At 41.1% G+C, this 22,300-nt stretch overlaps 1 protein-coding gene across 1 annotated transcript in view; it reads right to left on the bottom strand.

Annotated features, from left to right (window-relative positions):
• The window catches only part of NCALD (neurocalcin delta), a 468,360-nt gene that overhangs the window by 207,377 nt on the left and 238,683 nt on the right, over nucleotides 1–22,300 (bottom strand). The window contains exon 3 of the mRNA XM_027561419.1: nucleotides 16,868–16,918. The gene's annotated coding sequence lies outside the window, so the exon portion shown is untranslated. The remainder of the gene's footprint in view (nucleotides 1–16,867; nucleotides 16,919–22,300) is intronic.

The raw sequence follows: 22,300 nt of genomic DNA, 5'->3' as shown, positions 1-22,300 counted from the left end.
ATATTTTTACTGGATATAGAATTCTGGATTGACAGTTCTCTTTCAGCATTTGAAAAATATTCTGCCACTTTCTTCTGGCCTTCATGATTTCTAATGACAAATCCACTGTCATTCTAATTATTTCCCCCCACAGAAAAGATTCCATTTCACTCTCGCTATTTTCAAGATCTTTTCCTTGACTTTATTTTTCATTAGTTTGGCTATAATATCTTAGTGTTGATTTCTCTGGGTTAATCTTGGTGGGATTTCACTCAACTTCTTGACAGTATAGGTCTGTGTTTTCTGCCAAATTTGGCAAACTTTCAGCCTTAAAAAATACCTTTTTAGCCTTGTTCTCTTTCTCTCTTTCCAGGATGCTGATGGTACATTTGCTAAACAATTTTCTGTTTGGGTGGTGGGGGGGAGGTGGTAATTTCCAACATTTTATCTGTAAATTCACTGATTCTTTCCTCTGTCCCCTCCAGTCTACTGTTGAGCCCATGAATTGAATTTTTTTTTACTTCATTTATTACAATTTTCAATTTCTAGCAAACTGGAAAATGATAATAAAATTTCAAAAAGAACACAAAAAATCAAGCCAAAAAAAAATTTTTTTTGAAGTTGCAAAAGGAAACAGCTGTCTTCCACTTCCTAAGAAGTGAACACTTTGATCAGTAGGTGAGGGGTCTTGCTTTCATTCAATAGCCCTCTGTTAGAACATGCTCTGGGGTTTTCTCTCCAGAGCAATGTAGCTGTTCTGGGCATGACTACCTCGAGGAGACAAGACAGGCGGTTGAGGTAGGAACAAGCAGTATTTCAGCAGTGTTTACCAGTGCTATGAAGTTTTCTTCTGACATTTTCAGTCCAACCCCACCTCATTACTTCAGTCCTTCAGCTCCCTCAGATCCTACACTCTGCATAGATTTTTATACTTTTCTCTCCTCTGGCATACTTTTCCTCTGGCATCTGCTTGTTTACCTGGTCTCTTATCCACTTTTGCTTGCATTATGACATTTCATGCATGTGTGGGTTCCCTGACCCAGCTCCTTGACTGGTGGTGCTCTTGACCTAGCTAAGCACCACCTACACATTTCAATGGGTTTACTTTTATCAGCACTTATGTTGTCCTCCAAAGATCTCCAGATCTTTCTTCTTCTCCGGATCTTTCTTTCTTCTCTTCAAGTTGGGGGTGAAGGGGGCTGATTTTAAAACCCCAGTCTCCTCTCTCTAGGATTCAGTTCTGTGAGATCACCAGCTGCTTTTGATACATGCTCCTTCCATCCCAAGCCCCACAGCTAGAGGCAGGAAGAGAAATGGGTGGGAGGACAAATTAACACTGAAAAGCTTGATAAATACTAACAGCAAACACTAAAAATAACTAGGCAGAAGTAGTCTACTTTTAGGAATTTCATTTGTGCCTTTGTGTTGGGGGCGAGGAGGAGGGGGAGAGACAGTGCTGTGGAGAGGGGGCTGGGGATGTTGATGTTCTGGAGGAGGAGGCACTAGGAGCTTCCTCAGGCAGACAGTACTACCCAACCTCTCCCCAAAATAGCTCCTTCTCTTTCTCAGCTTTCTCAGGCTTCTGCAGCTCTGCAAATGGCTCCCTCCCTGTGCTGCAAACAAGCATCCCTGCTCTTGCCAGCAGAGAGGAAAAGCAGCTAAGAGATTGCAGGCTGCTTTGCTTCTCAGCCTCACCCTCTCCCAATTGCAGACTATCCTGGCCATCTTTTGACTTTGGCTCCTGGAGATTAGAGGGTGATTGGAATCAGAGTGAGTTGCCTACATATCAGCAAGTCCCCAGTATGCTAGGTGTGACATGGCAAAGTCATTAACTCCACATGACACAATCTGCATGGCGGAGACAGAAAATCACAGACTAGGAATTTTACATGTCCCCAGAAATGCTGTCTAGGACTGGCAGCCAATGTCACTTCTAAGACAGTGCCGTGGATAAATGACCCTGATCATTCATTCCACGGCTAAGATCTCATGATTTAACAAAATGGAGGAGAGAAAGCCTGTTCAGTTCTGTTTCTGTCATTTTTCTCTTCCCTAGTGAGAAATTCAATTATGTTATGAATCAATATGGATCACTAGAGCTGGAGGAAAATACAATGTGAGGGAAATAAATGGTTCCTGCTTAGATGAATTACATGCAGTTTGAGCTCTGCATCATATCTGACCTGTGCAACCAGCAGAAAAGGGAGTATCTCAAGCCTGAGTTTTTCCCCTACTGCTCCCCTAACCCCTCCTTCATACCACACACTCTCAATAGCACAGTTGGACAGCAAAAAAGAAATAAAAAGTGTTTCTTTCTTTTCCCTGCTCTCAAAGTTTCCACCTCTTTATCTATCAACCCCTCCTTCAGTCATGACTTGGATGGAGAAGGAGCCTCCTCCATGCAAAGGTTGATCTCTCTATTTATGTCCACATTCTCTCCCCACCTCCCAGCATCATCCACAGCTTGATCCATCCCTTAATCCCCTTCACTCCTCTTATATGGAGTGATGTTACTCAAGATGCTACTTCCTTCATCTCCTTCTCTGAAGCTGAAAAAGCTTCAACCTCTCTAATCTTATAAATATGCCTTCTAGTTCATTACATTTTACCAACCCATTTCTCTCCTCCTCTTCTTTATCATGCTTCCTAAAAGAAGGGTCTACACTGATTATTTCCAAATCCATTCCTTTATTTACTGCTTAACCCACAAAATCAGACCTTCATCTGCCTTCTCCAAAGTGCCTAATGACTTCCAGGTTGCCAAATGCAATGACCTTGATCTTTCTGCTTAGCTCTCATGAATCCCACTCTGCACTCTGATGCCATGATGGTACAACATCCTAGCTTTCCTGGGACCCATCTGTCCATTCCTAGGCTCTTCCACTATCTTGTCTCCTGACCATCCATAAACATGGGCAATTTCCAGATTTAATAAACAAAAATATAGACTGTCCAGTTAAATATGAATTTCAGATCAGCAATGAATAAGTATGTCCTAAATATTTCATGGTATAGTCTTATACTAAAGCATTATTCCTTTAACCAAGCATCCTGTATTTTACAGACAACTCCACAGTATTTGTTTCTTTAATGCTCATCTCTGCAAATTTCCTCCCTCATCGATGCTTTCTATGCCCTAGTCTTCATGATTATCTTATCTCAGATCATTTCTAAACCTTCATCTCTAGCACCAATCCCCCCTCCCCCACTTTCTCCCTCTCTCTTCATCTGATATGTTTCTCTGTTTTGCCTTTGATATTATATAGCATTTTCAGTTCATTATACATAACACTGAACTTATTTTAGACCTCAAATCTACTTCTCTACCTGGCTTCTCTATCTCTAGTAATATCTTCTCCAGCCTTCTAATCACCTCAGCCTTAAATCTTGTAGCCTTCCTAGTCAACTGGATGAATCTTAGTCAATTTTATCCTCACCAGCTTTCTTAGATCTTTCTTCCCATTTCCATGGATACTGCTAACTTGTAGTCATTTCAGTATGACTACAAATCACCCAGGCTATCCAGGTTATTGAAATCACCTTCTGATTAGTCCCCCTAATTCTATCCTCACTCACCTTTCATCTCCCCACAAACTGTCACTCAGTTAACATCCTAATTAAAGTGCCAATATGGATATGCCACTTTCTTGGTCAAGGAAGCTTCCTGCTGGTTCCTGGTTAAAGTTCAAGTTCCCTAGCCAGCATTTAGGGACATCTATGAGTTGACTTTTCTCCCCTTACCTCCTGTGGGCACATCTATGCACTCTAAGCTCAAGGCATATCAGAACACATTGTTAGGGCCTTCCTATCAGTTTGCTTACACTTCAGTTCAGTTCAGTCGCTCAGTCGTGTCCAACTCTTTGCAACACCATGAATTGCAGCACGCCAGGCCTCCCTGTCCATCACCAACTCCCGGAGTTCACCCAGACTCACGTCCATCAAGTCAATGATGCCATCCAGCCATCTCATCCTCTGCCGTCCCCTTCTCCTCCTGCCCCCAATCCCTCCCAGCATCAGAGTCTTTTCCAATGAGTCAACTCTTCACATGAGGTGGCCAAAGTACTGGAGTTTCAGCTTTAGCATAATTCCTTCCAAAGAAATCCCAGGGCTGATCTTCTTCAGAATGGACTGGTTGGATCTCCTTGCAGTCCAAGGGACTCTCGAGAGTCTTCTCCAACACCACACTTCAAAAGCATCAATTCTTCGGCACTCAGCCTTCTTCACAGTCCAACTCTCACATCCATACATGACCACAGGAAAAACCATAGCCTTGACTAGATGAAACTTTGTTGGCCAAGTAATGTCTCTGCTTTTGAATATGCTATCTAGGTTGGTCATAACTTTCCTTCCAAGGAGTAAGCATCTTTTATGGCTGCAGTCACCATATTACACTTAGTAGACTACTTTGAGGGCAACTCTTGCAGTTTCTGCATAAATATATGCTCACTACATGCTTGTTGAATTTGTGAAGTATTAGTCGCTCTGTCGTGTTTGACTCTGCGACACCATGGACTATAGTCCGCCAGGCTCCTCTGTCCATGGAATTCTCCAGGCAAGAATACTGGAGTGGGTAGCCATTCCCTTCTCCAGGGAATCTTCCTGACCCAGGGACTGAACCCAGGTCTCCTGCATTGAATTTGTGAAGTCAGTTCTAAATTATATACATCAACAGGATGAAGTGATTAAATCTACAAATCACTTATATGATAATGCAAGTGGATGTACTTTTCCACAAACCCATTGCTGGCTTACTTTAAATATGGGTGATGTCAAGCTCTCATAAGCATCTTATATCCTTTAATGTCAAGTCACAGCTGGATTTTGATAGGACTCCAGGGCAGGGACTGACACAGACCCCATCCACTCTCGCTCTCAGCAGCTTCTCTTGACTTACTTTTTAAACTGAATTCTTCCCCATTTCTCTCTTTTCTTACACATGGAAAGTTATAATATTCTCTGTAAACATCCTTGAATTCTATTACATAAATCTCCAAATAACTACATATTCTAAATTGCTGCCAACTCCACATGCTGCTTCAAAAACATCTGAGCACTTTAATAATTTAAATCAGGGGTCTTCTATGGGCCAGATTAATAAACATTTTCAGCTTTGCAGTCTCTGCTGCAACTACTCAATTTGCTATTGTGTCAGAAGGCAGCCTTGTTGACACAAAAACAAATGAGCCAGTCTGTACGCCTATAAAACTTTACCTACAAAAATAGGCAGCCGACATGTGGGTCATTGTCTGCCAACTCCAAACCTAAATCAAGCTTCTGGTGAACAATTGACTTCATACTTTCTTTACAAACTCTTTCATTGTGGTCACTTGATTAGAAAGAACACTAGAATTTCACTTGATATGGTCTTTTCTTTTTTAAAAGGTTACAGTTAAACCAAATTCAGGACCCTGATTGAGGGAGGGGACATAAGAAGTGGGCACTGGAAGCTCTCTCTGAGACTCTCCCCCCAGCCCTGTGGATACTATCCAAGGATGGGGGCAGGACAAGGTCAATGGACTGAGGAACTCACTCTCCTTGGGCACATATTTTCAGGGGGCACCAAAAAGCTTAGTAATCAAAATAAATGTTTTAATGCAATATTTTAAAAAATCAACATTATTTTCAATTGATGTTTTGTTTATCATAGACTTTTTTCTTTTTTTTGCATTAGCTTTGATTTTTAAAAATATTGCATCGGGATTTCCCTGGTGGTCCAGTGGTTAAGACTCCATGCTCCCAATGCAGGGGACCTGGGTTCAATCCCTGGTCAGGAAACCAGATCCCACATGCTGCAGCTAAGACCTGGCACAGCCAAATAAAATACATATATATATATATACACACATACACATACACACACACACACAAACACATTGTATTAGGCATTATTTATCTCGATTATGAAATTTCATGGGTATATGGTGTCCTCTTTAATTTGGGGCCAGAACGAGTGCCCCACCCATCTTCCTCCCCATTCCTTAGCACCAGCTCTATGTCACCCTGTGGATGTATTATTAGCACCCCTCCTCCTTTCAGAGAACAATGTACATCTATTTAATGTTGCCTTTGGACTAGACTATTCCTCTGAGGAGCTTTGACACCACTTTGGTTACTGGACCTGCCTCAGATACAGACAGGTTTGAAGCATATGGACACTCTTGTAACAGATTATTTAGAGTCACTGCTTGAGGAACGTGTTAAGGTGAAAAGGGAATTAAAGTTTTATAAAACACACACTAAGTCCCAAGTGACACTAGCGTAAGGAACTTCATAATTGTTCATGGCAAGTCAGTGTGGTTTTGTAGGCATTCTTTTGTATGAATAAGGAAATGGAGGCTCAATAAACCAAGATTACTGAAAATATTAAAGCCAGGTAGAAGCTTCCTGCTACAGCAGGAAGCTTAAATCGTGTCCGACTTTTGAGACCCCATGGGTCTCGTCAAGAAGCTAACACTGTGGACATGGCACTTTCTTGCCTTCCAGCCTTACGTTTGCACAGAACCTCTCTCATGTATAGAGACAGTTCCAGTGCTTCACCTCATTTGAGCTTCATGATAATCCTGGGAGATAAAAGTTTCATATTTAAGACATGCTAACACAGACTCACCAATTCTATTGTATTGGGCATATTCAGAAAGGTTAAGTAATATAACCCAAGTGAAGTGAAGTCGCTCAGTCATGTCTGACTCTTTGCAAGCCCACCAGGCTTCTCTGTCCATGGGATTTTCCAGGCAAGAGTACTGGAGTGGGCTGTCACTTCCTTCCCCAGGGGATCTTCCTGACCCAGGGATCAAACCCAGGTCTCCTGCATTGCAGGCAGACACTTTACCCGCTGAGCCACCAGGGAAGCCCAATATATAACCCAAGGTCGCCAGCCAATAAGTGTCAAAACTAGAATTATAAATGCAGGTCATCCGAGGCCTGGTGAGTTTCATTACATTTCCCCTACTATAGAGAAGTATATCCAGTATACATATCTTTGACCTAATACCACCCATATTTATATCACAGAGAAAACCCAAAAGGAATAATATCTGGGACTAGAAATTTTCATAGAAGGAAACTTGCACATAAGGGAAGGAGCCTAAGTATTGAGTGATATCTACCCTGATAAGGAAGTCCTGAGATAAATAGGGGATTGGGTCAAGAAACAACAGTTAGAACAGACATGGAACAACAGACTGGTTCAAAATTGGCAAAGGAGTACATCAAGGCTATATACTGTCACCCTGTTTATTTAACTTCTATGCAGAGCACATCATGTGAAATGCCAGGCTGGATCCATCACAAGCTGGAATCAAGATTTCTGGGAGAAATATCAATAACCTCAGATACGAGCTGTCACTCTAATGGCAGAAAGTGAAAAGGAACTAAAAAGCCTCTTGATGAGGGTGAAAGAGGGTGAAAAAAACTGGCTTAAAACCCAACATTCAAAATACTAAGATCATGACATCTGGTCCCATCACTTCATGGCAAATAAATGAGGAAAAAGTGGAAGCAGTGACAGATTTTATTTTCTTGGGCTCCAAAATCACTGTGGATGGTAACTGCAGCCATAAAAGTAAAAGATGATTGCCTCTTGGAAGAAAAGCCATGACAAACATAGACAGCATATTAAAAAGCAGACACATCACTTTGCTGACAAAGGTGCATATAGTCAAAGATATGATTTTTCCAGTAGTCATGTACAGATGTGAGAATTGGACCATAAAGGAGGCTAAGCGCCAAAGAATTGATACTTTTGAATCGTGGTGCTGGAGAAGACTCTTGAGAATCCCTCGGGCAACAAGGAGATGAAACCAGTCAATCCTAAAGAAAATCAACCCTGAATATTCATTGGAAGGACTGATGGTAGCTCAGTTGGTAAAGAATCTGCCTGTAGTGCAGGAGACCTGGGTTCGATCCCCGGGTCAAGAAGATCCCCTGGAGAAAGAAATGGCAACCCACTTCAGTATTCTTGCCTGGAGAATTCCATGGACAGAGGAGCCCGGTGGGCTACAGTCCATGGGTTCTCAAGAGTCGGACATGATTTAACAACAAAACCACTACCACCAAAGCTGAAGTTCCAATACTTTGGCCACCTGAATCAAAGAGCTGAATTCTTTGGAAAAGACCCTGATGCTGGAAAGACTGAAGGCAGGAGGAGAAGCGGGCAACAGAGGATGAGATATTTGGATGGCATCACTGATTCAATGGGCATGAACTTGAGGAAATTGCAGGAGATAGTGAAGGACAGGAAAGCCTGGCATACTGCAGTCCATGGGGTCACAAAGAGTCAGACACAACTTAGTGACTGAACGACAACAGAAGATGGAGGCATGAAAAGGCTCAGAAGGACAAGGCCAACTTTGGCCTGCTTCACCACTTCACAAAGGCTCATCCTCTTGGTGCTAAGAACTGTTATAATTGTAATTAAAGCAACTTCTGCTCAAACTCCCCAGCCTTTCTGGATTCTATGGATCAAGAAAGCCAAAGAACAGCTTCCAGTTCCCATTTGTCCCAGGTGCCACCATGATTTTGTGATCAGAAGGAGCATCACCTGAACACAGGGCACTGAGGAAACCATTAAGATGGGAGAGAGGGATTGGACCACAGGGAAGATAGGATGCAGGAGCAGAGGAGAAGAACAGGAGCTATGGGGACATCATTTCCAACCCAGTGCTGGGGAGAAAAGTCGCAGGTGCTCCATTTTGGAAAGAAATCACATTTCATGTTACTCCAGGCAACTTCCAGCGAGGCATCAACCCTCATGAGAAGTCACATCTGGTACTGTATCTCTGTAATGAGATGTACAACGGGCACTTTCAAGCATTTGAAGTGCTTGAATGTGCAAAGCTTCACAGTTGGTCACAAGTTCATAACAGCTATGTGCCTCTTTCACTGGGGAGCCACCACACCATGCTGGGATTCCACAGGGCAGCATGGCTTCCCCATTCTTCAAAATAGAGCTGCTCCAAGAATCCTCTGGCAGTTTTAACTACACAAGAATAGAAAACACCCCAGGCAGAGTGTGAGAGACTAATCTTGTAAACAGCAGGATGGCAAGGTAAAAATAAGAATGAAAAGAAAACATACAGTTTTTTTTTTTTTTAATTGCTTTTACAAGGACAATAAGATGGGAATAAATTCAGCCTCATATATCTGGAACAAAAGCTCAGAGAAGTGTTAAATCACAAGCTAGGTGGCTGCAGGAACTCGCAATGATCCATTCCAATCTGCTGACTCAACCCTTTGGGCAGCAGGCTTGATGTAACAGACTCCCCTTTCAGTTTTATAAGCTTGGGTTTTTTGTTTGTTTGTTTGTTTGTTTGTTTCCTTTTCTTTCATGCACAACAACCAACATTTTTAAGGCTGTTGCAACTTTCCTAAGTCACATATTTCTTGGTCTCTGACCCCACAAACAACGTTGCTTTGGAGAAAGAACCACAAACCACAGTATTTCCATCTTTCATTGGACCGAGTCATCCTTGCATGCAGGGAAAACACATTCTCATACTTGTACTGAGTCTTGTGTTGCTAGATGAGGTAGCATAGCAAAACGCCAGCATCTCCTATCCTTTTAATCTTTCTACCAACAATTAAGTACCCAGCATGTGCTCTCAACAGTGACCTGGGGATAACAGGGATGAACTGTCCGAAGCTGGCTTTGAGGACCATACAGTCCGATGGAGGAGGGAGACTCAGAAGCAGACAGTTAAGAGAAGGGGTGAAGATACCTGCACCTCCACTCTATAATGATGTTGGGCATGCGTTCCACTCAGACTTTTTCTACTCTCTAACACATTGCTTCCAGGCCAAAAAAAAAAATGCCTCTGCAGACCAACCGATGAGTGGATCAGGTATCAGTGGGTAAACAAGCACAGATACTGGACACTCACATTCTCCTATGATGCAAGGAGGTGCTTCCCAGGAAGCTCTCCTGCATCCTCCTCCACGTCCATCATTGCCTTGATCAACACACCTCTTCTCAGCCTCAGATGCCTTGCTTGGGCTTACACTCCTCCCTTTCTTTAGTTATTATCATCACTGCCACCCATGCCATGCATATATACTATGTGCCCCAAAAGGCCCATACATTAACTCATTGAATTTTCATGACCTCCTTGGGCTTTGTTATCCTGGAGTTATAAATGAAGGAAATGATCTCCAGAAAATTTCAGAAATGGATGCAAGGCTACACAGCTAAAGAATAGAACAACTGAGATTATAAGCCAGAACTGTGTGATCAGAAAGACTCTTAAACAGTACACTGGTGTGCTCCATAGGTGCATGTGGTCCAAACTGCCCTGCTAGGTCATTTACACTCTAAGAACAGAGATCAACATTTCTATTCTTTTAACAGTCCCTAGGCACAGAGTCGGACACGACTGAAGCGACTTAGCAGCAGCAGTCTGGGTACACCTATAAACAAGCAGAGTAGGCATCTTCCTGCGTGGTGTTACTTTAGGGAGGCCAGACGAGGATGGGTTAAAAATATCTTCACTGTTGCTTATCACAGTGCCTGGGATTTCACCACTGGAGATACATTACTTTGGGTCTTGACATCTTTCTGGTTTCAGGATTTCTTTATTAGACAAGATGGCCCTAGGAAGTGTGATACTCAGTTGAGACCTCAGGGCCTCAGAGAATGAGCCACAGGAGAGATGCCTAGAAAGGAGCCTGGGAGCTGAGAATGGCAAAGTGGTCCTGAGAGGAGATTGAGAGGACCAAAGTCTGGGGTGATTGTTTTGCTTGGTTGACCCCACCTCTGTAGCCCCCAGTACAGGATGAGGCAATTAGAACATATGTTAAGTCTCCTGATTTGAGGAAACACTGTTCTGAGCAGCTTTAAGAGTTGGAGGCATGGGGTATGGTGGTAGGTGGTCATCAAGTGCTAACGACCCGGAGCACTGTGAAGACACAAAAAGACAAGAAGGCAGAATCCTTGCCCTCAAAGAGCCAACAGTCTCTTTTGGAGAGAAAAAGTATCCATAGCAAAGAATGGGTAAATAAGACAAGATAGGAATGACCAAGAACAGAATCCACGTGTGACAGGAAACTCAGGGAAAGGAGAGCTCAGTATGGGAGGGGTGGTGTGGGCACCACACAAGGCCTCAAGGACAGTAGTAAATAAAGAGACACAATGAATGAGTTGCCTGTCTTATGCCAAAAGAAGACCCAGATAATCATAACTAATTGCTACCTCGGTACTCCCCAACAAGGAAATCCAGCTTGTATTTGATCACCGTAATGCAAAATGATGTTAAGATGGTCTAGAAACAAAACAGATATAATGTACAGAGATATTATTTAGAAAATATTCTACTTCAAGTTAAACTCAGGTCTTTTTAAAAAGATCTAACGGTTGCTTCTATATTACTAAAAAATCCAGAATTTCAGTAATAGGTGAAAGTACCAGATTTATATATTACGATAAATGGTGAATAAATCTGAAATCATATGGCAAGACTAAATCCCTCTAAAACTGGGAGAAAGAGATCTGATGATCACACAGGCTAACAACATTGGCAAATTCCAAGACCTTCCCCTAGCTTCAGCTCTGATAAGAGCGCTTTATCCTGTGACCTTCCAGTCAAAGACAAACGTTCTTCTTCTGAGCTTGCATTTAATACTTCCTTATTTTGTGTCCTATTTTTTTAAAAGGGTTCCTTTATTTAATTCCTACAAAGAAAACAACTTCAAGGGAGAAAGGAAGGAAGAAAGCAAGCACACTTTGACCTTTATTTGCTAAATGAGTTATTTTCCCAATAGCTACAAGTGATTATGTTCTCACCATTCTGAATAACAACTCTTTGTACCCCTTGGCATAGGAGAACCAACAGCTACAGCCTAAGGCGTGGTTGTGAGTGAGCAGAAAAAAGAAACCCAGGCAGAAAAAGACTTGAAAAGGAGGTGAAGGGTGGGGGAGGGGCCACAGGAAATCATTTCTCTTAGGAGTTTCTTAGCTAAATTATTGCAATACATATTTTCATGTCAACTTGGCTGCTAATGGGCTTCATTGCCTGTTTTCTTCCAGGTAGCTGCATATCTGAGACATAAACAGCAAAGGTGTCTGGTTCAGTCCACTAATAGGTGTGCATTAACCTCTGTGGAGGCACACAGTCATCCTATTATCCAAACCCACAATTTGGATGCAGGGTCTAACAAAGGATGCTTGTGTTTTATTTCCAGATGCAAGCAGCAGCTTGGCAAATGTAGTTCCAATGGCTAAATGTTAGGATTTCTAGGACATTTTGGTGTTACAAGGAGCCATCAGGGGAAAAAAAAATTTGAGTTCCTGAAAATCTGGGTGGTGATTAAAAAGCTGAAGCCAAATGACAATAGCAGAATTTCTGTATTTAATGTTTTATAAGAAAAGGATTCAGAACCCATAAGAAGAAATCAGTGAAAATGGATATTCAATACATTTAAAATATACAAATGTCTAAGCATCATGTAAAATGTAAAAATTATCAATTAAACAGTTGTTGTTCAGTCACTCAGTGGTGTCCAACTTTTTGTTACCCCATGAACTGCAACACACCAGGCCTCCCTGTCCCTCACCATCTCCCAAAGTTTGCCCAAGTTCATGCCCATTGCATCAGCGATGCCATCCAACCATCTTATCCTCTGACGTCCTCTTCTCTTCTCCTGATTGGGGTAGTTTTAATTTTTTCATATGGTAAATTATACAGTACAATCCTATTAATAATTATTAGTAGGCAGAACTTAAAAACATAAGTATTAAGAAACTAAACAGTCTCAAAAATGAAGAAAATTAAGTCATGAAATGTTGAAAATGAGATCATATTTTTGGACGTTCATAATGGGAGTTCTCAAAGCACATAAATGTTGCCACTGAGAACATATTTTTATGCAAATTTCTTCACTGCTAAGGAAAAAAAAAAAAAAAAAACTACCCCAATTAGGAAAATAGTGATGTATTTATAAGCTATCTCCAAATATTTTTCTCTAACTCCTTCATCTTCAAATACTCCTCAAAACTTAGAAATATTTCTCCAAGTTAAACATAATGTTGTGTATTTGTGTGGGGAAGCTAAATTTATTTAGTTACCTTAAGTTGTAGTTTACTTGAAGGCAAGAAGCAAGCATTTCTGATTTGTTCTCTTATTTAGTTTGCTCATATTCTCTTATTTAGTTTGCCCAGCTGCCTGTGTCTGTTTCAAAACTCTCCTGCTGCAGTGGACACACCCTAAAGTGACTGCCCAGGGAGTGCAGTCACTAGGATAATCCTTTCCCCTTGAGTACAAGCACCACCTATACTCCCAGCCTGACTTGCCCCAGCCAATAGAACACTGCAAAGCCAGAGGGGACAGTCACTCCCTGATTAGGTTACATTATGCAAGTCTCTGTCCTAGCAGACTGGAGTCCAAGATCCTCCTGCTGGTTTTGAAGTGAGTAGCCATGTTGTGACAGGGCCTGTGAGAGGCAAACGGCCACATGGCCAGGAACCTTGAGTGATACCTGGGAGATGAAAGCACCCCAGGTGCCAGCTAGCAAGAAAACAAGGGACCTCAATCCTACAACTCAAGTGAATCCCACCAACAACCGCATGAACCAAGAAGAAGGAAAAAAAAAAGCTTCTAAAAGGAACACAGCCTACTTGTTGAGGGAAAGAGTGGAGTACGAGAGGATGGTCACATCCCAGGTCACATCTGAGTCCCTGGGAGAGCTGCCAAGTGTGAGTTCTTGGCTTTACACAGGCCATCTCATAAGGCAAGAGATGGCAAGGTGTGGGGTTATCTGTTTTTATAGGGGCGGGTATTTCTTAGGCTAATGAGTGGGAGGAGTATTCCAGCTATTTGGGGGATGTGGTGGGGATTTCCAAAAATTGGGCCACTGCTGTCTTTTTGACCTTTATGGTTGGCCTTGGAACGAGCATGGCGCCTGTGGGTGTGTCATCTAGCTTGCTGATGTGTAACAGGGGAAGTTGACTTGTCCGCCATCTTGGACCTATTTGGTTCTATTCAGTTCATGACGTGTTCTTGGATTATGTCATTCCTTTAATGGTTGTGCCCTGCCCCCTTCTTGTCTCATGGCCAACATCTTGATTATAACCTTACAAGACCCTAAGCAGAGGACCCAGCTGAGATACACTCAGATTCTAGATCCATAGAAACTGTGGTATAGGAATTATATATTGTTTCAAACCACTAAATTTGTGGTAATTTGTCATGCTACATATGATAATCTACTTCAAACTCCAATAACAATTATTCTCACCAAAAAAGGTTTGTGTTGCTAATGCTATTTTCTTTCTCCATTAGAGGAGAGAATATAACTGAATGATTTATAGATGTGTACATCTCTATTTTAATTCAAAACTTTAATGCAGAATATAATTCTCCATATATGAGCCTCAAAACATAAATTAATTGAATTCAACATTTTAAAAAATACCATTATCTTGATACTTGAAAATTGAAGAGTATGCCCTCCCAAATCACTTCTTTATTTTTTTTAAATAAAGACTTTATTTTTAAAAGTTCAGAAGTGCAAAATTATTGTGAAGCTAATAGAGAATTATTCTATACCCCACTCCTAGTTTCCACTGTTATTATATCTTATATTGGGATGGTACATTTTTCACAATTAGTGAATAAATATTGAAAATTATTATTAACTAATAATAGCTTCCCTGGTGGCTCAGACGGTAAAGCATCTGCCTGGAGTGCAGGAGACCCAGGTTTGCTCCCTGGGTTGGGAAGATCCCCTGGAGAAGGAAATGGCACCCCACTCCAGTACTCTTGCCTGGAAAATCCCATGGATGGAGAAGCCTGGTAGGCTACAGTCCATGGGGTTGCAAAGAGTTGACATGACTGAGCGACTTCACCTCCTTTCACTTTCATTATTAACTAAACTTTATTCACATTTCCTTAGTCTCCACCTAATGTCCTTTCTCTGTTCCCAGATTCCATCTAAGATACCACCTTACAGGTAGCTTTCCAGTTTCCTTAGACTTCTCTTGGCTGTGACAGTTTCTCAAACTTTCTTTGTTTTTGATGAGCTTGGCAATTTTGAAGGAGACTGGCCAAATGTTTTGTAGGATGCACCTCGATTGAAAATTGTCTTGTGTTTTTCTCATGATTAGACTGGGGGGTAATATGTTTTGAGAGGAAGATCACAGAGGTCAAGTGCCATTCTCATCACATCCTGTGAAGGATGCCTACTATTAATATGATATATCACTGTCAATGTTACCTTGATCTCCTGGCTTGAGGTAGTGTTTGTCAAGTTTCTCTGTTGTAAACTGTTGCTGTTTAGTCTCTAAGTCATGTCTGACTCTTTTGTGACCCCATGAACTTGTAGCCTTCCAGGTTTCTCTGTCCATGAGACTTCCCAGGCAAGAATACTGGAGTGGGTAGCCATTTCCTACCCAGGGGATCTTCCCAACCCAGGGATTGAACCTACATCTCTTGTGTCTCCTGCATTGGTAGGCAGATTCTTTACCACTGAGCTACCTGGAAAGCCCCTACTGTAAGTTACCCTTTTTTAAAAAAACTTACTGTTTCTATACTGTACTCTTTGGAAGAAAAAAATTATGTGTAGCTCCATGAAGAGTTATGCTTTACCTCCTAGAAAACAGAGTATCTATATACACTATTTGGAGAGATTTGTCTATTTCCCTCGTATATTTATCCAATCATTTATTTACACCAGAATAGATAGTTATCAGATTTGGGTTATACCTCAATATTGCTTATTTATTTTGTGGCTCAAACTGTTCCTGCTTTGGCTGATGGGTGTACTTTGGTTCCTATAACCTTTCCACACACACTGTGTCATAGTCACCTTTATGAGATTTTGGTTTTGTTTTCATCTTTTCTCTTTTAGCACTTCTTACTTCCTGGCACTATAAGATAATCCAGGCTTTTTGTGCATATTTCTTGCCCCAGCCCTCAGTCATTTCTCTGATTCTTTTTATGGGAAAATAATATTGAAACAAAGATTTGAGTGGCAGGTATATTTATTGCTCCCAGGGCATCTTTGCTTCTAAGGTCAAGCCAGTTTTTCAGTCTCTAAATCTGGAACCTCGGAATATCCCTATATGCTTAATATATTTTAATTTATTCAACAAACATTTCATAAAGATTACTATTATGCCAGGTATTAATTTAAGCACTTTATAAATATTTATAATCACCTCGTAATATTTATAAAAACCTTGAGGTTCTTCTAATAACCTTATAACAACAACAAAAGAGGTAGATTATAAACCCCACTTTGTGAATGGAAAACCCCGGGCCCTGAACAGTTTGGACCTGTGCTCAAAGTCACACAGCTGGCAAGTGGCAGGGACAGTATCCGAACCCAGCACCTGGCTCCAGCTTTAGGGCACTAACCAGTGCACCACACTGCCTCACACTGCCAAGAATCTCACAGAGCATAAAAAGTGATGAATTAATGAATCCATCAGTCCATTCTCCTGCCAATTTCTATCATGTGCCCATTAGGTGCTAAACTCTCTGCTAGATGTTAATTGGTGCCGAAAGCCATTTGAGACACTTCTTGGGCTATGGCCCAATTTAAAACAGAAGAAGAGGCTGTTGTAATGTGCCTCTTGAGAGGATTCTGGCAGCTGCCTGTGATGAAGATGGTACATAAAAACCATTCCACTTGGTGGCTGCAAATATACTGTATTATGCTACAGGCAATAGTCAAGGGTGATGAGCAGTACTTTTTGTAATTTAATTTCTATCCATTTCTATCCTATTCACAAAATTTACAGAGGAGGTTTATTATCTTTCCTATATATGAAACTTCCATTTATTATACTACTATTCACTGATAAAATATTTGAATGAAACTGTTTCTGGTGGAAACCACTGAACAAAACTGATATTTCCATCAACAACTGATTGAAACAGAGTTTAAAATGTACACTTACCTTATGACTGTCGCTAATGGGTGGTGCCAGGGGACCAAAGCTGGAGGTGATCTAAAAGAAAACACACAAAATAACTATGTTGATTGAAAAAAAATCTTAAAGGATTTTTTAAAGGTGATTTATCCCCATGTATTTAGTAGAAGAGGCTTCCCAGGTGGCTCAGTGGTAAAGAATCCACCTGCCAAAGCAGGAGACTCCAGTCTAAATTCTGGGTGGGGAAGATCCCCTGGAGAAGGAAATGGCAAACGACTCCAGTGTCCTTGCCTGGAAAATCCCATGGACAGAGCTGTCCATGGGCAAGGGAATGCACATAGAGGCGGGGATCTCCAGAAGGGACTTGCCTAGAAAAGGCGGCAGAGGCTAACACAACGGGGAGTCTGTCCCTGACCTCTTGATGTTTATAAACCCCTTGGCAGAGAATACAAATCCAAGGGAAGGGACAGTCAGGGACATGGGTCTTCCCTTTTCGTTCAGTTCAGAGCAAGCATCAAATGAGCTTCCTTTTAGATGTACCAAAGTTCAGGTACATTCCAAAATGAATTAGCAGACACAGTGTCATCATGTAACAAAAAGAAATTACAATAAGCAGACAATTCAGACTATTGTCCCAACTATCTAACCAATAGTGTACTGGTTAGATTCACAGTTCAGAAGAAAGGAATGATCAAAAGTGTTGATTAGCCTGGAGGAGATTGTAGCAGAAAGAGCCTGACTGAGAAGGCTTGGAGTAAGGGGGGTGGTGGTATGTGGTCTAGTGAACCCCATCGCCAATGGACACAAGAGAGGGGTGGTCTCTCAGATTTTGTTTCTCACATTTATAACCTCTCTTTGAGAAAAAGTGGATTTTAGAACCTCTGTGAGCACTGGTCCAAACAATCTAATTAGCCTACTACTACAGTTTCAAAATGATCAACAGGGTCAAAGCCCTCTTGGGAGACGTGTAAAAAGAAAGAAAAAAGAAAAAAATATCCCAACTCATATCATTTAATTCTTAAATATCAGAATGTTACTTTCATTAGAAATAAATACTAAGAAATGCACAATTTGGGGGTTTAAAAAATCCTCCTTATATTAAAAAAAAATATTGGAGTAATTCAAGAAGAAAAGATGTTCCAATGGACATGTTAGGAAAACATGTAATATTTCACCGACTTCTATGTATTTGATGGTGTATTAATCATCTCAGAAGGTATCTCAGTCAATATCTCAGTCAATAATGAGTCAAGGACTCATATTCCTCCAAGCATTTACCAGGGAACTGAATACAGTTAGAGCAGAACTATGAACTTTACCAAAGAATTAATAGATTTGCCCCTTTGAACATAGATAGAAGCAATATATTCCACTGGTAAGGAAATACTGAACCTCTGGATATCCCACAAACAATAGTTATTATGCTATTTTTAGTTCTGGCAATATAAGAATTCTGATCTAAGACAGATTCTGAATTTTTTTCTTACCCATAATAACCTGTACATTTTAATGATACAAATCATTATATAAAAGATGGGATTCCCTGGTGGCTCAGATGGTAAAGAATCCACATGCAATGCAGCAGACATGGGTTCTATCCCTGAGTTGGGAAGATCCCCTGGAGAAGGGAATGGCTACCCACTCCTGTACTCTTGTCTGGATACTCCCCATGGACAGAGGAGCCTGGCGGGCTACAGTCTATGGGGTCACAAAGAATTGGACAGGACTGAGTGACGAAGCACAGAACAAAAGATAATTTGACTTAATATAATGCAATTTTTCCAAGCATGACTTTTTAAAAACTGAAACAAAAAAATCTATGAAATGGTTTTTGTATATTTTCCTTTATCTCATAGTTACTTTGTTGACATATAAGCACATTACAATTTGAGAAGTGGTATTTTTGGCTTTTTTTGTTGTTAAGATGTGGAATTAAGTCAAGTGAATTCACAGGGTTTTACATGTTAAAATATATTGGGTTGGCCAAAAACTTTGTTTGGCTTTTTCCAAAAACTTTTTGGCCAACCCAATACATAGCTAACTCTGTTTCAGAGCTTTAAATTTTACTGAAAACAAAACAAAACACAGATGCTGAGTTAAAGTAGCAAGATGAATAAATAAGCAGCTTGCCAGAAATAGGACCCCTGAGGTTTTCTCTAGTGTCAGAGTGGACAGGCCTTTAAAAACCAAACCTATTGCTGGCATCCAAGTCAAGGGGATGAGACCAGGAGAAGAGCACAGCACCTGAGAAGTATCAAAGCCCTGTCTGTTCCCTATGCCACCGGACACGTTTCACTGATGTGCTCACAGAAGCATACTGAAACAGCCTATCTTACCTAGCTTTTCTGAGGTTTATTTTTTAAAAAAAGATGGACGTGGGGGGAGGAAGGAGGACACATGAGAAAGCAAGTGTAAATAACCCACAGGAGATATATAGATATATATATATATAGATAGATAGATATACACACACACACACATACACATACTGTTATCTATATAACAGCTACTTTCATTGAAACTGAGACGGAAGAGAAAGTTTGTAGATTACATGCACATTTTGCTAATTCAAATGATCGTGTGAGGGAGACAAGGGGATAAGGTGGAAAGAACACAGGTGTAGGAGTCAGGAATCCTAGGGTCTAACTCCAGCGTGACCATTGGTTAGCAGTGGGCTAACTTTGGGGCACTCATCTGCTATCACTAGATCGCAGTACATGGGGAATTTGTGTAATCACAATAAAATCTCTTTTGATATCCATTTCAGGTTCTTTTCCTTCAAGATCTCTATCAGGAAGTTTATGGCTTATGAACAAATAAATAGAGCCAGCCAAATTAGCTTTTTCAGAAGGCTGAAGTGAATCTTTTTTTAATGATGATAGTGCTTAAAGTAGTCACTGTATATATTTTGGCATGCATACACAAACTTCAAGGTCTATGATATGAAAAGTCTGAGAACATTTGGATAAAAACTGCTTTGAAAGTTTTTAATGTTACATAAATATACTGTACAGTTACCAACACCATTTAACCATTAGTTCTAACTACCTGATCATACCATCTAACCATGCTAATGATGAAAGATATGGTTTCTGGTGTCAGTTTTTGTATCTAATTTTTTATCCAAAACCTCAAATTTTCATTGAGTGGTATTCTGATAAGTATTTATAAATAGAATCAAACAGCTTTTTATATTTCATTTTAATTTGACTTAATAAGTCTGGTAACTTGAATTTCAGAATCCAACCCTGACTTTCCTCTGGAAGTGAAAAAGACTTAGTATTTATTCATCTGGAAAAAAGCATACCATGCTCCAAAACATAATTAAACTGGAAACAGATGATATTCATCCTCTCGGGGCATTTAGCATAACCTAAATATATTCACAGCACAGCTGACCATTTATAAACACAGCTACCATCGCAACCAGAGAGCTGTGTCAGTGGCAGCCCATCCATTGGTCTGAAGTACAAAGGCATGGATCCTGCTAGGGTGGAGGCCACGTCGGAACATCTTGCATTAACACTGCTCTACTTTACACAAATGTTTAATAAAAATATTTTAAAGCACTTCATTGTCTTGTCCTCTACTTTTAGACTGGGTACTTAACTGAGGATTAATTTAGTTCTTCCCATGTTAGGACATTAAGTAGGGAGGGAGCAGATTTAACAGGAATCCAGTTTCGCTTACAGGACCATTGCCATTGCCCCTGTGTCTCACGGCGCAGCCTCACTTGGGCTGGGTGCTGTCCTGAACTTCCTTCAAACACCACACTTCATTCAGATGTCATGATTCTGGGACTCAAGCTGTGAGGAACAGAGGTTTTTCTCCTCTGTTCCTCAAACTTGGTCTTACATTCAGAAAGCCTGTTTTAAGAAAATAAAAACTATAACACAAAGAAACCAACTTGATTCCAAAGAAGAGAGATCCACTAAATAGGGATTAAAGAAATGTCTTATTCAGGGACTTCCCTGGTGGTCCAGTGGTTAAGAACCTGACTTCCAGTGCAGGGGATGTGGGTTCGATCCCTGGTTAGGGAACTAAGATCCCACATGCAACTAAGCCTACACTCAGCAACAAAGACCCATGACAGCCCCAAAAAAGAAAAGTTTTATTCAGCCAGTTGGTCAGTTAACAACAGAACCAACAAGGGCAGGAATTTCAGGTCACCCGCAATGCCCCACTTGGGAGAATGGCTGGCTGGTTGGCTGGTTCACAGCAGAAACATACAGTCATCCGATAGCCACACCATAAGGGGTGCGCTTGTCCATTCACTCAACAAGCTCTAACTCAGCACCCACAGTGAGGCCAAGGCTAGCCCAAGAAATGAATGACATGCCTTCACCCCTGAGGTGCTTGCTGCTAGGTGGGGAAGCCAGCTAGTCACTTATGACAGACAAGCAAATAAAATAATCAAGATGTGAGCAGATGAATGACAGCCTCGTATAAACTTGGCTAAGCCATCAGAGCAAGGCCTTGGCACACACCTCACCCCTTCCTTTCCCTGGCTTGCGGTTGTTCTCACTAGTGATTTGTCACTCGCTGGATGTCATCTCTCTGTTGTTTATGTTTGCTTGTCTGCCTCCCCCCAAGCCAACTCAAATAAGTCCTTGAGGGTGTGGGATTTCTGTGGCTTACTGAAGTAAATCAGCCCCCAGAACAAAACCTGACACCAGCAGGTGTTCAATAAGTACTTGTTTACTAAATCAATGTATGAGTGAATAAAGACTGCAGAAATTAACTCAAAAAAAAAAAAAAAAAGGTGGGGGATGATTGTCTAGAAAGATGAGAGGAAATGAGGTTGAGTTCTTATGAAAGGCAACTAAATTTTGGCAAATAAGAAGTTGAAAAGTCAGTTGAGAGAAACTGGCTTAGCAGATCCTCAGAAACACCCACAATAGATCTACAGAGAACAGGAGTTTTGTCTGCCCCGTGTCCTGTCTTCATGGCTTTGATGGGCAGCCCACCCGAGACTTCCACTCTTCTTACCACAGGGGAGGGCTAGACCCAAGTGGGGCCATTGGATTCCCCTTTCCTGGGCATTCCAAGGCTGTGCCACCAGAAGTAGCAGCACCTCGAAAGATGGTTTACTTGTTTTTGTTTTGAAGACCCTCCGTTGCCCTGGTTCCCACATTCCCCAAGGCCTCTTCCCTAAGTTCTGTCAGCTATTTATATCCTTCCAATAAACTTTTTTTTTCAGGCTCCAGTAATCTCTGTTTATTTCTGTTGATTACATCCAAAGCTCTCTATGACCACAGGGTCTGATTAAAGATAAACGTGGTTTTCAGGGCTTCTCAGTAAAGAATTTTCATTGAACAGTCATCTGGTGCAGGCACTGAGCTGAGCCCTTTATAGGAGTTATCCAACTTAATCACTAGACGTATCTCTCTGAGTGCCTATTTCCATTTAAAAAATGGGAACATTGAGGTTTACAGGGCTCTCCAGGCACTAGTGGTAAAG

This window comes from Bos indicus x Bos taurus, chromosome 14 (assembly GCF_003369695.1).
Source record: "Bos indicus x Bos taurus breed Angus x Brahman F1 hybrid chromosome 14, Bos_hybrid_MaternalHap_v2.0, whole genome shotgun sequence".
Lineage (NCBI taxonomy): Eukaryota > Metazoa > Chordata > Mammalia > Artiodactyla > Bovidae > Bos > Bos indicus x Bos taurus.
This window is presented reverse-complemented; position numbering and strand designations above follow the sequence as displayed.